This window comes from Lactuca serriola, chromosome 6, assembly GCF_051521515.1.
Source record: "Lactuca serriola cultivar US96UC23 chromosome 6, Lser_US96UC23_V15, whole genome shotgun sequence".
Classification (NCBI taxonomy): Eukaryota; Viridiplantae; Streptophyta; class Magnoliopsida; order Asterales; family Asteraceae; genus Lactuca; species Lactuca serriola.
The window spans coordinates 121,934,736-121,953,651 of NC_136413.1; positions in this window are offsets into that span (position 1 = coordinate 121,934,736).

The window sequence follows — 18,916 nt, forward strand, 5'->3', positions numbered from 1 at the left end:
GCGTCACAGTAGATCACGAAATCTTCTGTTCCCTCCGGTAGTGATAGTACCGGGGCACTACAGAGAGCTTGTTTCAGGGTTTGGAATGCGACTTCTTGTTTGTCCATCCATTTGAATGGTACGCCCTTTTGTGTAAGCGAGGTAAGTGGTTTGGCGATCTTAGAGAAGTTTTGAATGAATCTCCTATAATAGCCTGCTAGACCCAAGAATTGACGGATTTTCGTGGGTGTTGTCGGGATTGCCCATCCTTCAACAGCTTTGACCTTAGAGGGATCCACATGAATTCCATCTTGGCTAACAACATGACCTAGGAAGTTCACCCTCCGGAGCCAGAACTCACACTTGGAGAGTTTTGCGTATAGCTTTTCCGATCGCAAAGTTTCTAGGATTTGTCGGAGATGTTGGCCATGCTCTTCTTCGCTTCGGGAATAGATGAGAATGTCATCAATGAAGACGATGACAAAGTTGTCGAGGAACGGTCGACAGATTCGGTTCATCAGATCCATAAATGCGGCAGGGGCATTTGTTAGACCGAAGGGCATTACGACAAATTCATAATGTCCGTAACGAGTTTGGAAAGCGGTTTTTGGAATATCCTCTTCCCGGACTTTGAGTTGGTGGTATCCGGACCATAGATCTATCTTAGAAAAATAACTAGCTCCTTGGAGCTGGTCAAATAGATCATCGGTTCGTGGGAGTGGGTAGCGATTTTTAACAGTGAGTTTATTTAACTCTCTGTAATCGATGCACATTCTAAAAGATCTGTCCTTCTCTTTGACAAAGAGGACTGGAGCTCCCCATGGCGAGTAAATAGGGCGGATGAATCCCTTGTCCAAGAGTTCACTGAGTTGGATGGACAATTCCTGCAGTTTAGCAGGAGCTAGCCGATAGGGTGATTTAGCGAGAGGAGTTGCTCCTGGAACGAGGTCAATTCGAAACTCCACTTGTCTCTCTGGGGGGCACTCCTAGAAGATCTTCAGGAAACACGTCTAGGAACTCACATGCTACGGGAATGTCTTGACATTAACTTCTTCCATGATTTTATCCACTATGTGAGCCAGGAACGCCAAGTTGTTCTTTCGTAGATGTTTTCGTGCCTTGATGCACGAGATGAGGCGAAGGTTCATGCTAGGTTTGTCTCCGTAAATTACTAGGTTTTTGTGATTAGGAAGGCGAAGGCGAACGGCCTTTTCGTGACACATAATTTCAGCATGGTGGGGGCTTAACCAGTCCATGCCAATAATCACATCGAAACTCCTAATTGATAAAGGCATTAAGTCTATTCGAAAGACATGTTGATTTAGGGTTAGGGTACATCCGATGTAGATTTCCCCGGTGGATTCGGTTTTCCCATTGGCCATTTCCACCGTAAAGGTTTCATTTAGCTTCTGGGGCTGTTGTTTTAATAAATCTTTAAACTTATTGCTTACGAAACTTCGCTCCGCTCCGGTGTCAAATAGGATGCATGCAAAAGTGTGGTTTAGGGGAAACGTACCGGTAACAACAGCGGGGTCCTGAATCGCCTCTCCCTGACCCATAGTCAGCATCCTTCCTGTTCCTTCATTTCCTGGATTCTTGTTGTTAGGGCAGTCTCGGCGGAAATGCCCAGTCCTTCCACACCCATAGCAGGTGTGGCTAGGCCCTGCATTGTTGCCGCCGGTGGTGACGTTGTTGTTGTTGCGATTGTTGTTGTTGTTGCTGTTTCCCTGTTGTTGGTTCTGGGGAGGGTAGGTCCTGCAGTACTTCGCCGTGTGTCCCCTTCGGTTACAACTGGTGCACTGCAACTCCTTGCATTCTCCATTGTGATGGAAACCGCACTTGTTGCACTTGGGAAGATTACCGGAATAAGGTCTGGGAGCATTTGAAGCAGCTGAGGCTGGAGCATGTCGTGTGGCTGGAACCGGTGCGGTGACAGCATTAACTGCCACTGTCTGCTGCTTTTTAGAGGTCTCGGGGCCCTGACGCCCCTTCCTCTTGTTGTTCTTCCTTTTCTCGCCATCACCTTCCTTCTTTCCTTCAGCCTCCGCTGGCTTCTCACCCTTCTTGTTGTTATGGTCATACAGCTTCTTTGCCAATCTTTTTGCACTATCAAATGTTTCGGGGATTGCAGCTATCACATTTCCTTGGATTGGTGATGTTAGTCCCCAGATGAATCGCTCAATCTTCTTTCCTTCCGAGGTGATCATACCCGGGCACAACAGAGATAGTTCACTAAATCTCGATATGTAGGCATCGATATTTGCATTCTGCACAGTGAGGTTCCACAACTCTTGCTCCATTTTCTGGATCTCACCTCGTGGGCAGTATTCAACCATCAGCATTTCTTTCATATCCGCCCACGGCATGGAGTTGGCTACATGGAGTGTCATGGCTTCCACATGTCCGTTCCACCAGGTGAGCGCTTGATCGACAAAACTGCAGGCCGCAAACTTCACTTTCATCTGCTCAGGACAATCGCATATCTCGAATACCGATTCCACCTTCTCGATCCATCGCTTCAGGGTGATCACTCCTCCAGTGCAGTTAAAAGTTCGTGGTTTGGCATTTGTAAAGTCCTTGTAGGTACATGTTTTGGTGGGTCCTTGATTCATCCCGTTGTTCGAACTCCCGACCCCTTGCTCGTTGCCTCCTCCGTTATTCCCTTGGTGAAGTTGTGCCATAGTTGCGGTGACCGCAGCAGACACGGTCGCCTGGAATGCAGTGGAGTCAACTTCGGGTGGGGTTGGTCTAGGGTTTCCGCGAGTAGGTCTGCGAGGCATCTTTCTGTCATGAAACGGAAAGATGTTGAGTGTTTGGGGTTTCTGGGAGGTTGTGACCCTACTGACTAGGTGCAATGTGCGTACTAAAACACTCCTACCATTCAACATACAATCATAGATTCTCAACACATACCAATTTGTAATATCATAACGAAGCACGTAAAAGTTTACTAATATTATCCGCATTTGATATATGAAAAATTTGCTCGTAAGAGCATACATGAGTGACACTAGTTCGACAGCATAACGACTCTATGAGTAGTGTAGTCACTTAAACATAGAGTCGGGGTACATAGCATAGTTCCTAACGACCTACTAAGATAAGTCTATCCTAACCGCGATGATCTGCGTCCGGAGGTGGTGCCGAGGATGTGGATGCTCCCGGAAGACGAGCCACCAGTCGTTCTGCGTCCTGAAGTCGAGACTCCCACATTACCTGTCTAATGTGAAACTCCCGAAGGACGTCACATGTCTCCTGTTCCGCACGCTCGACCCTAGTCCACAGCTGGCGTACCTGATCAGCAGTGCCCTGAGCAAGATCGTCGGTGTTCCGTAATCGTCTCACCATGACCGGTAGGGCTCGGTCGGCCGGTCCTCCGTCCCTCAGGTCAAAGAACTCGCGCGACATGCCGAACGGGGGTCGCTGTCCCTTCTGTCTGCTACATCTACAAAGATCAATACCCCAGGGAGGGGTAGGACCAGTGGGGCCCACACGGTAAGCAAGCACCCTGATCGGGTAAGGGGGGTTGATGACTTCGGACTCTGCGTCCGAATCACCCCCTTCACTATCATCGGGTTCCTCTTCGAAGTTATCTTCGTCTTCTTCGGGTTCGGCAGGCTCGCCTTTGTCTCCAGCCTCCGGTTCCTCGTCAGATTCCTCTTCGGGGTCTTCCTCAGGCTCTTCCTCTAACCATCCGTTATTCCCCTGATTAGGGAAATAAGGGTCTCCAGGGTGATGAAAACAAGCCATGCTGTCTGCGCGAGTATGTAAATATGCTAACATTATTCCTAGGATGCTACAACTATTGTACAGACTAAGTAAGCGTTCTCTTTTTGGTGATAAAGGGGTATAGCTTTTTTTTTTTAGGTTCCCTAGCTATCACGATCTCATCAGAACATGTGTTAGTTATAATTTGGAGAGAATGTAGTTGATCAGGCTACATCCACTCCTTGGTACTACTAAGAACAGTCCTGAATTAACCGAGATACTAGCATTATTTTGTTTGGTTTGGCGCTATGTTCCTTGTTCCTAATGCAAGCAAAGGTGTTTTATTGTTGTATTTTTACTTGTTTTGTTCAGAGTTATGTCAGTCCCTCTTTTGGTTTATAGTTGCATATCAATGTATGGTTCGATATGCTAGTTCACTATAAACAGAGCTCTGATACAACTATTGTACAGACTAAGTAAGCGTTCTCTTTTTGGTGATAAAGGGGTATAGCTTTTTTTTTTTTTAGGTTCCCTAGCTATCACGATCTCATCAGAACATGTGTTAGTTATAATTTGGAGAGAATGTAGTTGATCAGGCTACATCCACTCCTTGGTACTACTAAGAACAGTCCTGAATTAACCGAGATACTAGCATTATTTTGTTTGGTTTGGCGCTATGTTCCTTGTTCCTAATGCAAGCAAAGGTGTTTTATTGTTGTATTTTTACTTGTTTTGTTCAGAGTTATGTCAGTCCCTCTTTTGGTTTATAGTTGCATATCAATGTATGGTTCGATATGCTAGTTCACTATAAACAGAGCTCTGATACCAACCTGTCACACCCCCGGACCAGACGGTGGAAACGTCCGAGGGCTATTGTGACTCAATTGAATACCATCACAATGAATATACATGAAACATAACATCATACAATACCAAGCATTGGAATATTACAACTGGTAGCGTTTACATTCATTACATTGATCCATAATATTACATGCTAGTTCGATATGCTAGTTCACTATAAACAGAGCTCTGATACCAACCTGTCACACCCCCGGACCAGACGGTGGAAACGTCCGAGGGCTATTGTAACTCAATTGAATACCATCACAATGAATATACATGAAACATAACATCATACAATACCAAGCATTGGAATATTACAACTGGTAGCGTTTACATTCATTACATTGATCCATAATATTACATGCCCAAAAGTAAATTGTTCGGTACTAATTAAAACAACAACAACACGTTACTGAGTACATTTTTCCTTTTCGATTTACCTGTTACCTGAGAATACAAGTATTTTGAAAAATGTCAACATATGAAATATTGGTGAGTTCATAAGTAATGTTTGAAATATAGTGGTTTGTATTGTTTTGAAAATCACCAGAAAATCCGATATTTTCTGAAAAGAGTATCTTGTAAAAAGTGTGAAGATCTGTAATTATGCTTGTTTGTTTTCTATAAATGTAAAAGGACAATTTGTAAAACTCGGTATGTAACTCGTAGGTGTATTAATTAAAAACCCTAGGAAAACCCGATGTTTTCCTAATACTTTGCATCAAATAATTTATATCTTGTTATTTCGTTACGACAGGTGTATTCGTTGAGTCCCGGTGACGTTGGATTAATTATGGATTGTGAATTGTTATAAACACACATTACTGAAAATGACTAGTTTACAACCATACAAACGATCCCTTAGGCGTCGCTCGCACTATTCACTTAATCCAAACACCCGGACTTCATGTAGCCCCACGACCGAGGAGGAAAAGCGGGTGCGAAGTCCCGATATTTTCCGTAAGTCGTTCAAGGCTATCGTGAATGCGAAGGGCCCTTAGCCCGACTCGCATTTGGTGAATTCTCGACTTTACTAGCAGCACCAGAAGGCCCTTGGGGTCCAACAGCACAAAGCCTGTAAAAGTCCTTTTACACGAAATTAGGTCATATAAGACCCAACTACATGTAAGCGAGTTTCCTTCGGGCCTAAAGATCATGCCATTGGGCTAGCTATGCCCAACAAACATGATTTGAAACTTTTGGGCCCAAAGACGGTGTATCGATGTCTTGTGTATTCACACATGTGTATTGACTTCCCAAATTTTCCGCGTGTGTAGTGAAGTTTCGTCGTGTTAGTAATTTCGGATTCATTATTGATTCGAGACGGAATCAATTTGTTTGATAACGATTTTTGGTGTTGAAGGTGTATTATAATTTGCCGATAGTCGAGATGCTAGTATTTCATCATGACGGATTTATTATTTAAACTTTAGGATGCTTCATTATTGCAGCCCCTTTTCTTTTGGATAATTTACACATTTAACCCTTTGTATAAAATAATTTCTATTTTAGTCCTCAAACTATTTTTCTTGACACTTTAGTGTCAAAACTTGTAGAAAAGTTATTTTTCAGCCCAAAGTTATTTGAAAAACAGTTTTAGTCCACCAAATGAAATTTTTCTCGGCTGAAACCCCTAAGTTCGCAGTTTTTACACTTTTGGCCCAAAATAGAAATTTTTTGCATTTTTGGTCTCTTTTAAATATAAAAAGCATTTTTAACCCTTGAAATGGACTTGGAGCACTAGTAGTCCTCTGTTTTACAGAAAATCACAGTTTCAGCCCCTCCAATTTGAAAATCTCGCATATTGGGCTTTATTGGGCCGAAAAGTTCATTTTTGGCCCATTATGCTTAAAAATTCACATTTTAATCCTTCCAAAGAGTAAATTTCTGGAAAATCCATTCTTGAAACTGTTTTGACTCATCTCATCCCTCAGAATTTGTATTTTGACATTTTGGGCCCTTTAACTTCATATTTTTAACATTTTGAGTCCAAAAATGGGATTTTTAGCCCAATGAGTTCATGTTAACCAACTTGGTTATTTATCTAGAAATGATTTGTGTGTAATAATATGTTTAACACTTGTTTCATACATCCTAATGAAAATCTCGATTTTAAGGACTTTTTGACTAGTTTCAACACCATAATCACATATAAACATGTAAATAAGCATAGAAATCATACAAAGCATACATATACTCATAGATCTACACATTTCCTTGTATTCCCCCCTGCCCCACAAAACTTATAAAACCGAAAATAGGGGGTATGAAGCTCACCTTTGGGTGTGGTTTCGGTTTTTGGAAGAAAATGAGAAGAAATTCGGCCTTAGCAACCTTCCTTGGAAGATTTCGAACTTGAATGCTTCTTAGGTGCTTAGATGATGATTTTTGTGTAAAAATCCCCTTGATTCCTTCTTAGATCTCGAAATATGGATGAGTTATGAGAGAGTTTCCTTGAGAGAAAAGTGAGTGAATTGTGTGTGTGTGTGTTGGAATCGGCCGAGAATAAGAGAGAGAGAGAGAGGAAGGAATAGATCTTTGAGGTGATATATGCATGGAAGTATGAGATATGTTGCATGGAGAACCAAGAGGTAATAATGAGGTGGCAATTGAAAGTCAACCCTCTTCCATGTTGGGTTGTTTGGGCCGAGAAGTGAAGAAGGAAAGGGAGAATATTGGGCTTCTTATGTTTAAGCCCATATTATGACTTAAATATGTAATTTTTCGGCCCAATTACATCAAGGTATGATTATTACGATCCATTAGGGCTATATAAGTTTATTGTGACCCAATATGGTCCATTAGGGTGTTTTATTTCATTCTAGGCCCATTATGGCCCAAAATATTGGATTAAATGGAATTGGGTCCAATTAGAGCCCATTTAAAGGTTCTAATCGCATGATAGTCAAATTGGAAGCTTATTGGTCCATTGAGTCCAATAAGGAAGTCCTAGTCCAAAATGGACCTAAACAAGAACTTCTAGGGTTTCCAATTGCTTGTTGACTATTTGTAGTACTTGTATGGTGTATTGGATTGAAATTTTGTTGTCATAGAGTAAGCATCATACATGCTCTTAAGTTTTTGATTCTACATTTTACTTGAGTGTAGTGATTACAAGACACAAAACTTCTAGTTGTGACAATTTTATTTCTGAAGACCCATTTGAGACCAACAACTGAGGCATCTTGAGGAGTTGGAATGAGGCGCCAAACTTTATTCCTTTCGAATTCATTCAGTTCGTCTTGCATAGCTTGAACCCAATCGGAGTAATCAAGAGCAGTGTTAACTGTCTTTGGTTCAACTTTTGAGACGAAGGAGTTAAACATACAAAATTCTACTTTTGAAAATAAGGAAGTTTGTTTTGCCTTAAGTTGTGATCGGGTCAGAACCTTTTCAGAGACATTACTGACAAACTGGGAGACAGGATGATCTCTGGTCCATTTGACAAGAGGAGGGTAATTTGGATCATAGGATGGATCCAATTCAGCGTTTACCATCTCTTCTAGTTCAGATTGACTGTCATCGTCATAAAACATATCGACATTCTCCCCCTCGACAGATAAGCTTTCAGGTGTGTCTTGAGTTTCCGGAGCTACAGGGGTTTCGGGCGGTGTCGAGCGTTCGGGTGTTGACGCACCTTCGGGTGTTGTAGCACTTTCTAGTGTTGAAGTACCTTCGGCTACTGCTGTTCGTTCGGGATCAGCTTGAGAGCTGTTCTCCCCCTCAACATGTGAACTCGGCTGTGAAGAAGAGGATGGATCCTCCCCCTCAACTCAAGCATCGTGCTGTAGAGGTTCATTGGAACTTGATCCTCCTTTGTTTATTCGATTGGAAGCATCTTCGAAGAGTTGTTTCAGTTGATCTACTTTGTTGTGTATTGCACTGACTTCTGAGAGAGTAGCCTTCTCTAATTCATCGAATAACTCGACAAACTTCTCAAATAGGTTTCGCGATCGAGGCTGTGACTAGGCCTGTTTGAGAAAAGATTTCTCCAACTGTGTCTTCGTTGGCCTTTAGCTTTTTTACATAGCTATCATCAAAAGTCACGTAATAAGTCTCTTCGATTTTTCTCGAGCGCTTGTTTAACACCCTGTACGCTTTAGAAGTGAGAGAATAGCCCAAAAATATCCCTTCATCGGCTTTGACATCGAACTTGTTACGGTGTTCTTTAGAATTGAAGATGAAGCACCGTGATCCGAACACAATGAAAAATTTGACATTTGGCTTCCTGTTGTTGATGATCTCATAAGGAGTGAGAGTGAATCGCTTATTGAGATATGACCTGTTCTGCGTAAAACAAGCTGCAGCAACAGCATCAGCCCAAAAATATAAAGGTAAAGAAGCAAAACTTAGCATGGTTCGGGCGCCTCACACAAAGATCGGTTTCGTATTTCGACAATTCCGTTTTGTTGAGGGGTGTAGGGAGCTGAGAAGTTGTGACTGGTTCCTTTGTCGGCCAAGAATTCTTCGAATTCTTTATTTTTGAATTCCAGACCATTGTCGCTCCTGATGTTGCGAACGACTTTCTTCAGCTGTACTTCAACCTGCTTGATGAACACCTTTAGCTTGAGAGTCGCTTCAGATTTATGCTTCAGAAAGAACACCCATGTAAAACGCGAGAAGTCATCAACAATAACAAGAATGTACTTGCTACCACCGATGCTTTCGATAGATGATGGACCACACAAATCAATGTGAATTAACTCTAGTGGTTCAACAACTTCAGTGTTTATAATTGATGGGTGACTTTGACGACTCTGATTCCCCATTTCACATGCAGCACACAAATGTTCTCGATCGTACTTGACCAATGGAAGACCTCGAACATGACCTCCAGTGACAAGTTTGTTGATGTCCTTAAAGTTGAGATGAGAGAGCCTTCGGTGCCACAGCCAGCTTTCGTTAGATTGTGCTTTGGATAACAGGCAGATAGTTGGATTCCCTTTGATGGGTTTGAGGTTCAGGGGAAACATTTCACCTTTGCGCTCTGATTTGAGAATAACTCTTTTCGTTTTCTTCTCAAATATTTCCGAACCCTCATCATCGAATGATACCGTGAGACCGGTACATCCAACAAGCTGAGATACACTGATGAGGTTGTGTTGTAGTCCTTCAACGTATGCAACCTTCCTAATCGTAAAATCACCATTTGTTATCATTCCATAGCCTTTTATTGTGCCGAATGAGTTGTTCCCGAACTTGACATTTCCACCGTTTGAAAGAGACCGAAATTCCCTCAGCTCTTCCTTCCTTCCTGTCATGTGACGTGAGCAGCCATTGTTAATATACCATTCTTCGTCAAACAGCTCGTCACTGATAACCTGCAAAAATTAAGCAGATTTAGGAACCCAAAGTTTCTTGGGTCCACGTGAGCCTTTCACAGGAACATGAGTAGTAAGAGAGATGTCAACAAGATATGTTCTTTTTATTAACGTTGTTTCATCTTTCCTTTTAATGGTGAAAACCTTAATTTTATTGGAATTTGTTGCTTTCGGTTTGGATTCTGGTTTAGGTATTTGGACTTTGGAATGATTTTGATTTGTTTCAACTGATGAAATCTTTGATTTTCCTTTCAGATCTGTTGATGATTTAGGTTTTTGAGTGCGAACAGAATTGAATTTAGAATGTGGTTGAGAGGAATTAGAAGAATTAGTAGAACGAGAGAATTTAGACTGATATGTTTTCTTGACTTGAGGTTCTAAGTGACCCTTTTGTTTTTGATCATTAGTGGGACCGAACTTAGAACTTTGGTTGCTTTTGCTCTTAGAACCGAACTTATGCTTTCGATAGCTTGTGTTTTCTGAACCGAATCTTTGCCTTCGGTTGTCATAATTTTTAGACCCGAACGTATCCTTTCGGTTGTTATGACCTTTAGAACCGAACCTCTCCCTTCGGTTGTTATTACTCTCTTGTGATCTAACAGTACTTTTCTCTGACTTTAAATTTCTGTCATGATAAGAGAAATAGGCGTTTTGAGATTGCCAAAACTGTTTCTTTCAGAGAGATTCTTCTTGTATCTCTGATTCCTTTGCTGTTTTTGGTTTTTCACCTGCTTCGGCTGATGATGGATATTCGCTTTTTGTTTTTGTTTTCTGTCAGATGGTTCACTTTGAACTGATGATGTATCGGTTGAAGGGGTGACTTCTTCTGCAGAAACGAGTTTTTCTTCAGGAACATCTTTTGTACCACTGGTACTTGGCACGTCGAAGCTATCAGGCTTGTTCAAAGGCTCTGGCACATATCTGCCTTTGGTTTTCCATGACGTCCTTTTTGATAGACCAACAGTTTCGTCAGCATTGTCGATAGGGGCTGACCAGAAGAACTCATCACAACCATCAGCATTATCTTCTTCTACAATGGCTGTAAGTTCGGCTGTCTGATGTTCTGTTACGCCTGTGACCTTATACACCTGATTTGGAGTTGTTCTCACTTTTTGGTATACAACAGCCTTTTCTTCAAGGATCGGGGACTTTTGTTGGGACAGACGAGCAAACTCCACAGAATTTTATGAAATAAGATTTTTTTGGTTTTTGGGTTCGCTCTTGACAAACTCTGAACAGTCAACTATGTCCTCTACATAAATTTCACTCATATCATCTTCCTCATTAAGCTCAGATGCATTTTCAACATCAATTTTATTTTCAGAGCTCAAGTTGGCATTCAATGAGTCAAACTTTTGTATGGTATCGGTTCTTAGTTTTAGTTTATCATTTTCATCCAAAAGATTTTTCAGCATGTCCTTATGGTCCTTGGACTTTATGAAAGATTCGATTTTGTCTAGACCATACATATATGTCGGATTAACATCCTTAGACGAAACTACACTTTCACAATTATATGCTTCAGCGTCAATTTCATCCTCCTTAAACTCAAGGAAGGGCAAAATCATGCGATGAATTTTCTGCCCTATTTCACAGTTCAAATGAAGTTGAGTGATATTAGTGTAAAGACGCTTAGCAATTAAACAAAAGACATTTCTCTGTTTTAAAAGTTTTAAATTGTCTCTTTGTAAATAAATGTTCTCGTCCTTGGATTTGATTAACTCCGACTCCTTCATCTCGATCCACATCCTTCGTTCCTCACTCTTTGAAGACACCCTGCTTATTTGGTCAGTTAGGTTAGAATTGGTGACCCGTGTTTGAGTTAAACTACTGTCTAGATGAGAGATTCTTGAATTAACATTTTTTAGTTCTTTTTCATATGAACTTTGTGGGACTTTGAATGAAACAAAAACGGATTGTACCTTCTTGATTAATTCATCAAGCTCGTTAAACTGCACGCTGAGAGGTTTTGCTGTGAAGCACAAGTCCTCTCGCTCCTTTGTGTCTTCATTTCCACCGCCTGTGTTGTATCCCCTCATTTGAGATACATCCGACACCATCAAGCACTTTCCACCGTTTCCCTCATCTTTCGCTACATAAGCCTTTCCATGAGATGGCTTCCTTACTTCATCATCCTCAGAATCAGTTGACCAGACCTCCACGCCACCGAACTCATCATCTGCTACTGAACCCTGCACAATTAAAGCATTCATTGAAGGGTTAGTGACAGCTTTCTTTTTCTTGATCTCTTCCAACTTTTTCATCAACATAGCTTCTTCATCTTTCTCCTCATCCTTTTCTGCCATTTTCTTGAGGACACAATCTTTGGCATAGTGGTTCTTTCCTCCACAATAATAGCAGCTTACACCCGAATCTCCTTCAGCTTTCGGTTCCTTCTTTGGTTCTTCTGCCTTCGGTTCTTCCCTAACCTTTTTGGAACTATAACTTCCCTGTCAATTTCGGTTCTTCTTGGTAGGAAATCATTTCTTGATGAACCTCTTGGGGTTTGACACCATCATTGCATAGTATTTAGTGGTAAGGTCATAGTCCTCTAAATTAAGGTCTTCATCTTCCATCACACCTTTGCTTTTGGACAGAAGAGCCAATGATACCAAGCTAGAAACCACATTTTTTTTCTTGCAAGACAATCTTTTCTTGGGATTTCAAAATCCCTACCAGCTTTGCCAATGAGTAAGATTTGAATTGCTCATGTGCTTTAACAGTGGACACAACCGCTCTCCACTCAAATCTAAGACCGTTTAAAAACGTAACCTTTTGTTCAATCAACTTCCTTTCAATATCATGTTTAATCATCTTGCTCAGAAGATGATTGAAGTGATCGAACGTTTGAGTTACAGTTTCTTCGGGACCCTGCTTGAATTCACCAAACTCGGACAGAAGTAAGGTTTGAATGGAATGCTCGAGATCTTTGTCCGTAGAATACAACTCTCGCAGCCTATCCCATATTTCTTTGGCAGTGCTGCATGAACTCACCAGCCTGAAAGTATCAGATTGAAGAGCGAATCTGATTAGTCTCAATGCTTTAATATTGCACTGAAATTTATCTTTTTCGTCTTGAGCAATATCTTTAACGTCTTTCAATAGATCCTTATAATCTTTCTGAGTTTTAATAATTCTTGAAGTTGCTGAATGAGCGAATGGTCCAGATACGATTGCTTCCCAGATGAGATATCCATTGTCCTCAGATCCGATGACATAATCTTCAAAGTGATGTGCCCAGACTTCGTAATCCTGGGTGTAAAGGATGGGAATCTTTGTCGTTGATCCAATGTTGTTTGAGATGTTAATGGGATTTGATTGTGACTCGTCCATGCTTGATCGAATTACTTGTTTAAAAGATCAGACTTGTAATATATTAAATTAGGGCAACACAAATAAATGTTGAGTTACGTTAATTATGGGATGACGGCTCAATAAATATTAGTTAATGCGGAATAACCCTAATCGCAACCTTTTTCACAGAAAAGATGTGTATGAATTACACAGCCTCCTGCTGTGATACCAATTGATAAGTTTAAAAAAAAAACTAGAAGATCGATTAGATCTTTGTAACAGGTAGTGCAAAGAACATAAAACAATAAACAAAACAAGATTGAATCACAATGTGTCGAATGATTAAATCAAACAATCCTCAGCAGAGCTCGACTAAGAACTTCCGCTGTAGAGGATTTAGGGTTACAAGAACGATAATAAACTTCTGAATAATGCTCTGATCAATCTGTTCTATCGTTACTATCGTTAACCTAATATGCATGCAAGCACCTATATTTATAATAAACCCTACTATACTCACGGATGGACAGGCCCATACCAGAGATACAAAAACGGACTAACTAACGAGCCCAATAAACGCAACATACAAAACACGACCTAACAGAGTGTCAAAGCTTACAAAAGTCATGTCTGCTTAAGTTACCATGCAAGGCACATAGGATAAAAGAAAGTACATTAAAAAAATATAAAATACTAGACTAAGTGCTGATGACGATGACTGCAGTAGCGGTAATTTGATTGCGGATGAGAGAGTGGTTGCAGATAAGGGAGAGGTTGCGGTTTGTAATAAGTTTAACAGGGTCACTTCTATGTTTCAACAACAACAGACTATAGATCCGATCAAATAATGGCATCATAAATCATCACAAATCATGTAGCACATAAAAGCATTTTAGGCATCTTCCCTAAACAAGCTAGTCCTTGTATCTATTCAGGTGTACTACCTCAAATATATTAGACACACTCCTCATTATCACCGCTTAGCATTCTCAGTTTAAGTCTAGAAATAAATAATTACTTCTAGTTCGCTTAAACTAATGCTTTGATACGAACTGTGACATCCCCATTTTCACGGCCAGAAAAGACCGATTTATTTATTCTTATTTAAAAATTAGAGTATCCTTTGTGAAAATTAGTATTGCGGAATTTATTTCCAGAAAACATGATAAAGTTGTTATGAAATCAATTCAAATCAATTTATTTTTATTTAAAGCACTGGGATGTCATCGTCAATATAGAAACATCAGCATAAAGAAATATTACAAGCCTTACGGTAGTTAAACTTGTGGCTTAATACACCTTGAATCTCTCAGCAGAATGTATCTTTCATAAAGCCACCTATGACACAGTAAACTGAGTGTGTTAGGTTGGGAAATATGATGACTACATAGGGTTCTCAACCCAGAATAATATAGTTATTTTTTTCCTCACATATTTCATGTCAAACAATTAACCGGATTACTCATCCCCATCCCTATTTTCTTTATTTATTCTTCCCTAAAGAGTTACCCTAAGGGTCATCTCTTACATCGTATGTTCCTCTCATCTCCTTACATCACATTTCCTTATATGTTTGTTCCAAAGGACCTTTCCTAGGGATCATCGCCTACATCGCATAGACAATATTGATTCTGGGTTATTCCCCCAATACGTGTCCAATAAGTGTTAGATTATCATCAAATGAATACGTAGTTGCTACATTGCATGAACTCCTAATTCATCACCTACAAGTTATGAGCCTTCCGGTGTTTCCACATGACTTGTTTTGATTAGTTAGTGGTCGCCATCTATACTCTGGTAGATGACTACATCGCAACATCGTAGGTCAAGGTTATGACATATCATAATCATCTCTTATCTCACATCACCTATTCACCATCACATATCTATCATCACCTATTTGTCATCACCTATCTCTTGTCACTCTTCTACCAATCTATACCGAATATACATATAGGTATAAAAATACATATGCAATTTATATCACGTAAAACATGTATAAATTGTTCGTCTAGCATAGATATCAGGAACACAGATAACAAGCACATATAGCTTGTATTAACATTAAATACTTCATATCTATGTGTAAGATGAAAATAACTATGCACTCATTTGTTAAAGTGACGACTCGAAATCTAGTATCATTCTTTTCCTTTGACGAAACCTAGTATCATTATTACTAGATTTTAGTCTAATATTTATTGCGACTAGTTATTAGTCTAGATTTATCATTAACTCAAAGTCTACGTCGTGATCTATTTGATGGGTTTTGAGCATTCTAACACTTCGTAAGTGTACATGCAACCCTAATAAACCTTGGATCTATGTTTGTCTAAAAATACATGGAAAATATGGTTTCCAAGGTTCATAATCCTATCTAGCATACATGGGAACCTTTATCCTAAAAGAATGGCTAGAAATACATACCTTCTAGTTGATTTTGATTCCTTGAAACCTTGTGAGCCTAGCACCCCAAGTGTGATGCCTCAAATGCTTCGCACAACACCAAATGCCTTTGGAATGACTTTTGAGAGAATGCACACTTGAAAAATCGGCCTACCATCTTATGTTCTTGTGTAGCCGATTTTGGTAGATAACATGTTCCTTGTATAGTGTGACACATCTAAGGTAACACCATGTAAACCCTAATGTGTCACGACTCTTCATTTCCATGACCCATGGGTTTGTAACTCCCATGGAGCATCCATGGAGCATCCTATGGGTTTAACCGAACTTGATAATCCATGGAGCCTTTTAGCCCACTATACAAGTTATGGATGATTTACATAGTCAACCCATATATTTAATTAGTCATATTTTGATCACTTAATTAATTCCAAATTAATTCTTGATCAATACTAATTAAATAATACTATTAATATATTAGAACTTATAATATATTAATAAACCACAAGTGTTATTTCTCTCATTTAGTCTATCCAAATGCATGATGCCATGCAACCCAAATGGACCATGCCGGGTCGGGTCAAGTACATACCAGAAATAGTTATGGACTTAGACACCTTATCCAACAGTCTCCTACATGGATAAGTCTAATAACTATCATTGCAAGTATGACTTCAGGAACCGATCAAAAATCGTAGCACCATCAAGGTCTCTCGGAACTGAGAAGATGATGATACCCCATTTAAGATAAGTGATCATATAATCTTCTGTTCTAGATGTCACCCAGAAAATTACATGGAACAATGTCTTACTTATTGTTCAACAGTTTGTTTCCCGATTTCTGATTTGTTTGACAAAGAACTTAATTGAACACATCAACTTAGTTCTGACTGGGCCCGGTACATAGGTCAAAAAAAAATCATCGAGGGGCCCAGATACCAGCTTCTAATCCAAGAAGGAAAAGATAAACTTCGACTCATATGTTTGCTCTACTACTTTTTGAATTATACACAAAAGTACGTTTTATAACATCGAGTTACCAATGCAGTTTCGTATAATCAATGCATAACCAACTTATAGGAAACAAATCATATCTCTAGGTTTGAATACTTATATGATATTACCGTCTCATGATCACTCGAGATAAATTCCATGAAGTGATACCAGTGAGTGTGGGTTGAGTCCAATGCTCAGAACTTACGAACACTCATGATTGTTGTAGCCAGGTCCAACAACTTAGACCTCTACAACCACCTCATGACAGTCTTGATTCATACCTAGTTCTAACATATGACCGACTGTTGAGATTTGAATAATATTATATACCAAACATAATTATTCTGGAAGTCAAAACATGCAAAAGAAATATAGTAAACGATTGACAAGAGATAACAACACTTTACTCATAAATAAAGACACATTTTATTCATCATCAAATGTCAATTACAATTTACAAATTTCAAAATTATCTAACTACTAAAACTAATATCATCCTTCAGCCCTATGCGCCGAGCATGCTGGAGATGCTTAACCCCAATGAGTCCCTTCGTGAGGAGATCTCCTGGATTCTCATCCGATGATACCCTCTTTGCCACGATGAGTCCTTCTTTTATTTGATGTCTGATGAAATGGTATTTTTTGTCGATATGTCTGGATCTCACGTGATCCCTTGGTTCCTTGGCTAAGGCAACTACACTTTCACTATCACAGAAAATTTCCATTGGCTCCTTTATAGATGGTACAACTCCAAGGTCTCCAATGAAGTTCTTCAACCATATTGCCTCCTTTTATGCCTTGCTTGCTGCTATATACTCTGATTCGCAAGTCGAATCAGCCATTATTTCTTGCTTGGAACTCTTCCAAGAAATTTCTCCTCCGTTTATGCTAAAGACCCAGCCTGACTGAGAGTGGAAATTATCCCTAGTAGTCTGAAAGCTAGCATCACTATACCCTACAACTCTCAAGTTATCGCTCCCACCGAGGGTAAGAACCCAGTCCTTAGACCTCCGTAGGTAATTGAGGATATTCTTTACCGCACTCTAGTGTGCCTTGCCAGGGTTCCCCTGATACCTGCTAATCATGCTTAAAGCAAAGGCTACATCAGGTCGAGTACACGTCATAGCATACATGATCGATCCTACAGCCGAAGCATAAGGTACTCGACTCATTTCTGCTATCTCAACCTCAGTACTTGGGCTTTGTGTCTTACTCAATCTGGCATTACTTTGGATGGGTAACTCTCCTTTCTTGGAGTCCTGCATGCCGAACCTCTTCAGCACCTTATCCAAGTAGGTACTCTGACTAAATCCAATTAGTCTTTTACTCCGGTCTCTCAAGATCCTTATCCCTAGAATATAGGCAACGTCTCTTAGGTCCTTCATAGAGAAACACATCCCAAGCCAGGACTTAACTTCCTGTAGAGTTGGGATGTCATTTCCTATGAGTAGTATGTCATCCACATACAATCCCAAAAAGCTAACGATACACCCACTAGCCTTGACATATACACAAGATTCATCTTCACTCCTAGAAAATCCAAACTCTTTGACTTTCTCATCAAAGAAAATATTTCATTTGTAAGGTTCTTGCGTTAATCCATAAATGGATTTCTCAAGCTTACACACTCTATTATGGTACTCTGCATTGACAAAACCCTCTGGCTGACTCATGTAAACTCGCTCAGCCAAATTTCCATTAAGAAAAGCCGTTTTGACATCCATTTGCCATATTTCATAGTCATGAAATACAACTATGGCTAACATGACCCTAATAGGCTTAATCTTGGCTATTGGAGAAAAGGTCTCATCATAATCAACTCCCGGAGTTTGAGAGAAGCCCTTTGCAACCAGCCGTGCCTTATAAGTGTGTACATTACCATCCATGTCGGTCTTTTTCTTGAGGATCCACTTGCACCCAACTGTCTTACGACCTGGTACATTTTCAATCAAGTTCCAAAGTTGCTTGTCATACATGGACTGTATCTTGCTGTCCATTGCCTCTTTCCATTTGTCAGACTCGAGGCTTGCCATGGCTTCCACGTAACCGTTAGGTTCATCTAAGCTTACTAATGTCCCATCACTGATAAGTGTCTCACCTTCCATAGTAATATGGAAACCATAATAATGATCAGGTGCATTCCTAACCCTTATGGAACGCCTCAGTGGTACAGACTTGTCAATTGGCTTAACAAGAGTTTCCTTCTCAAGTTGAGTGCTAGGGTTTGAAGTTCCTTCACCAATCTACTCTTGAATTTCTTCAAGGTCAACTTGCTTCCCACTGTTTCCTTGGCTTATGAACTCTCTCTCTCTCTCTCTCTCTCTCTCTCTCTCTCTCTCGCGACATCCCTCCTAGCTACAAAGACC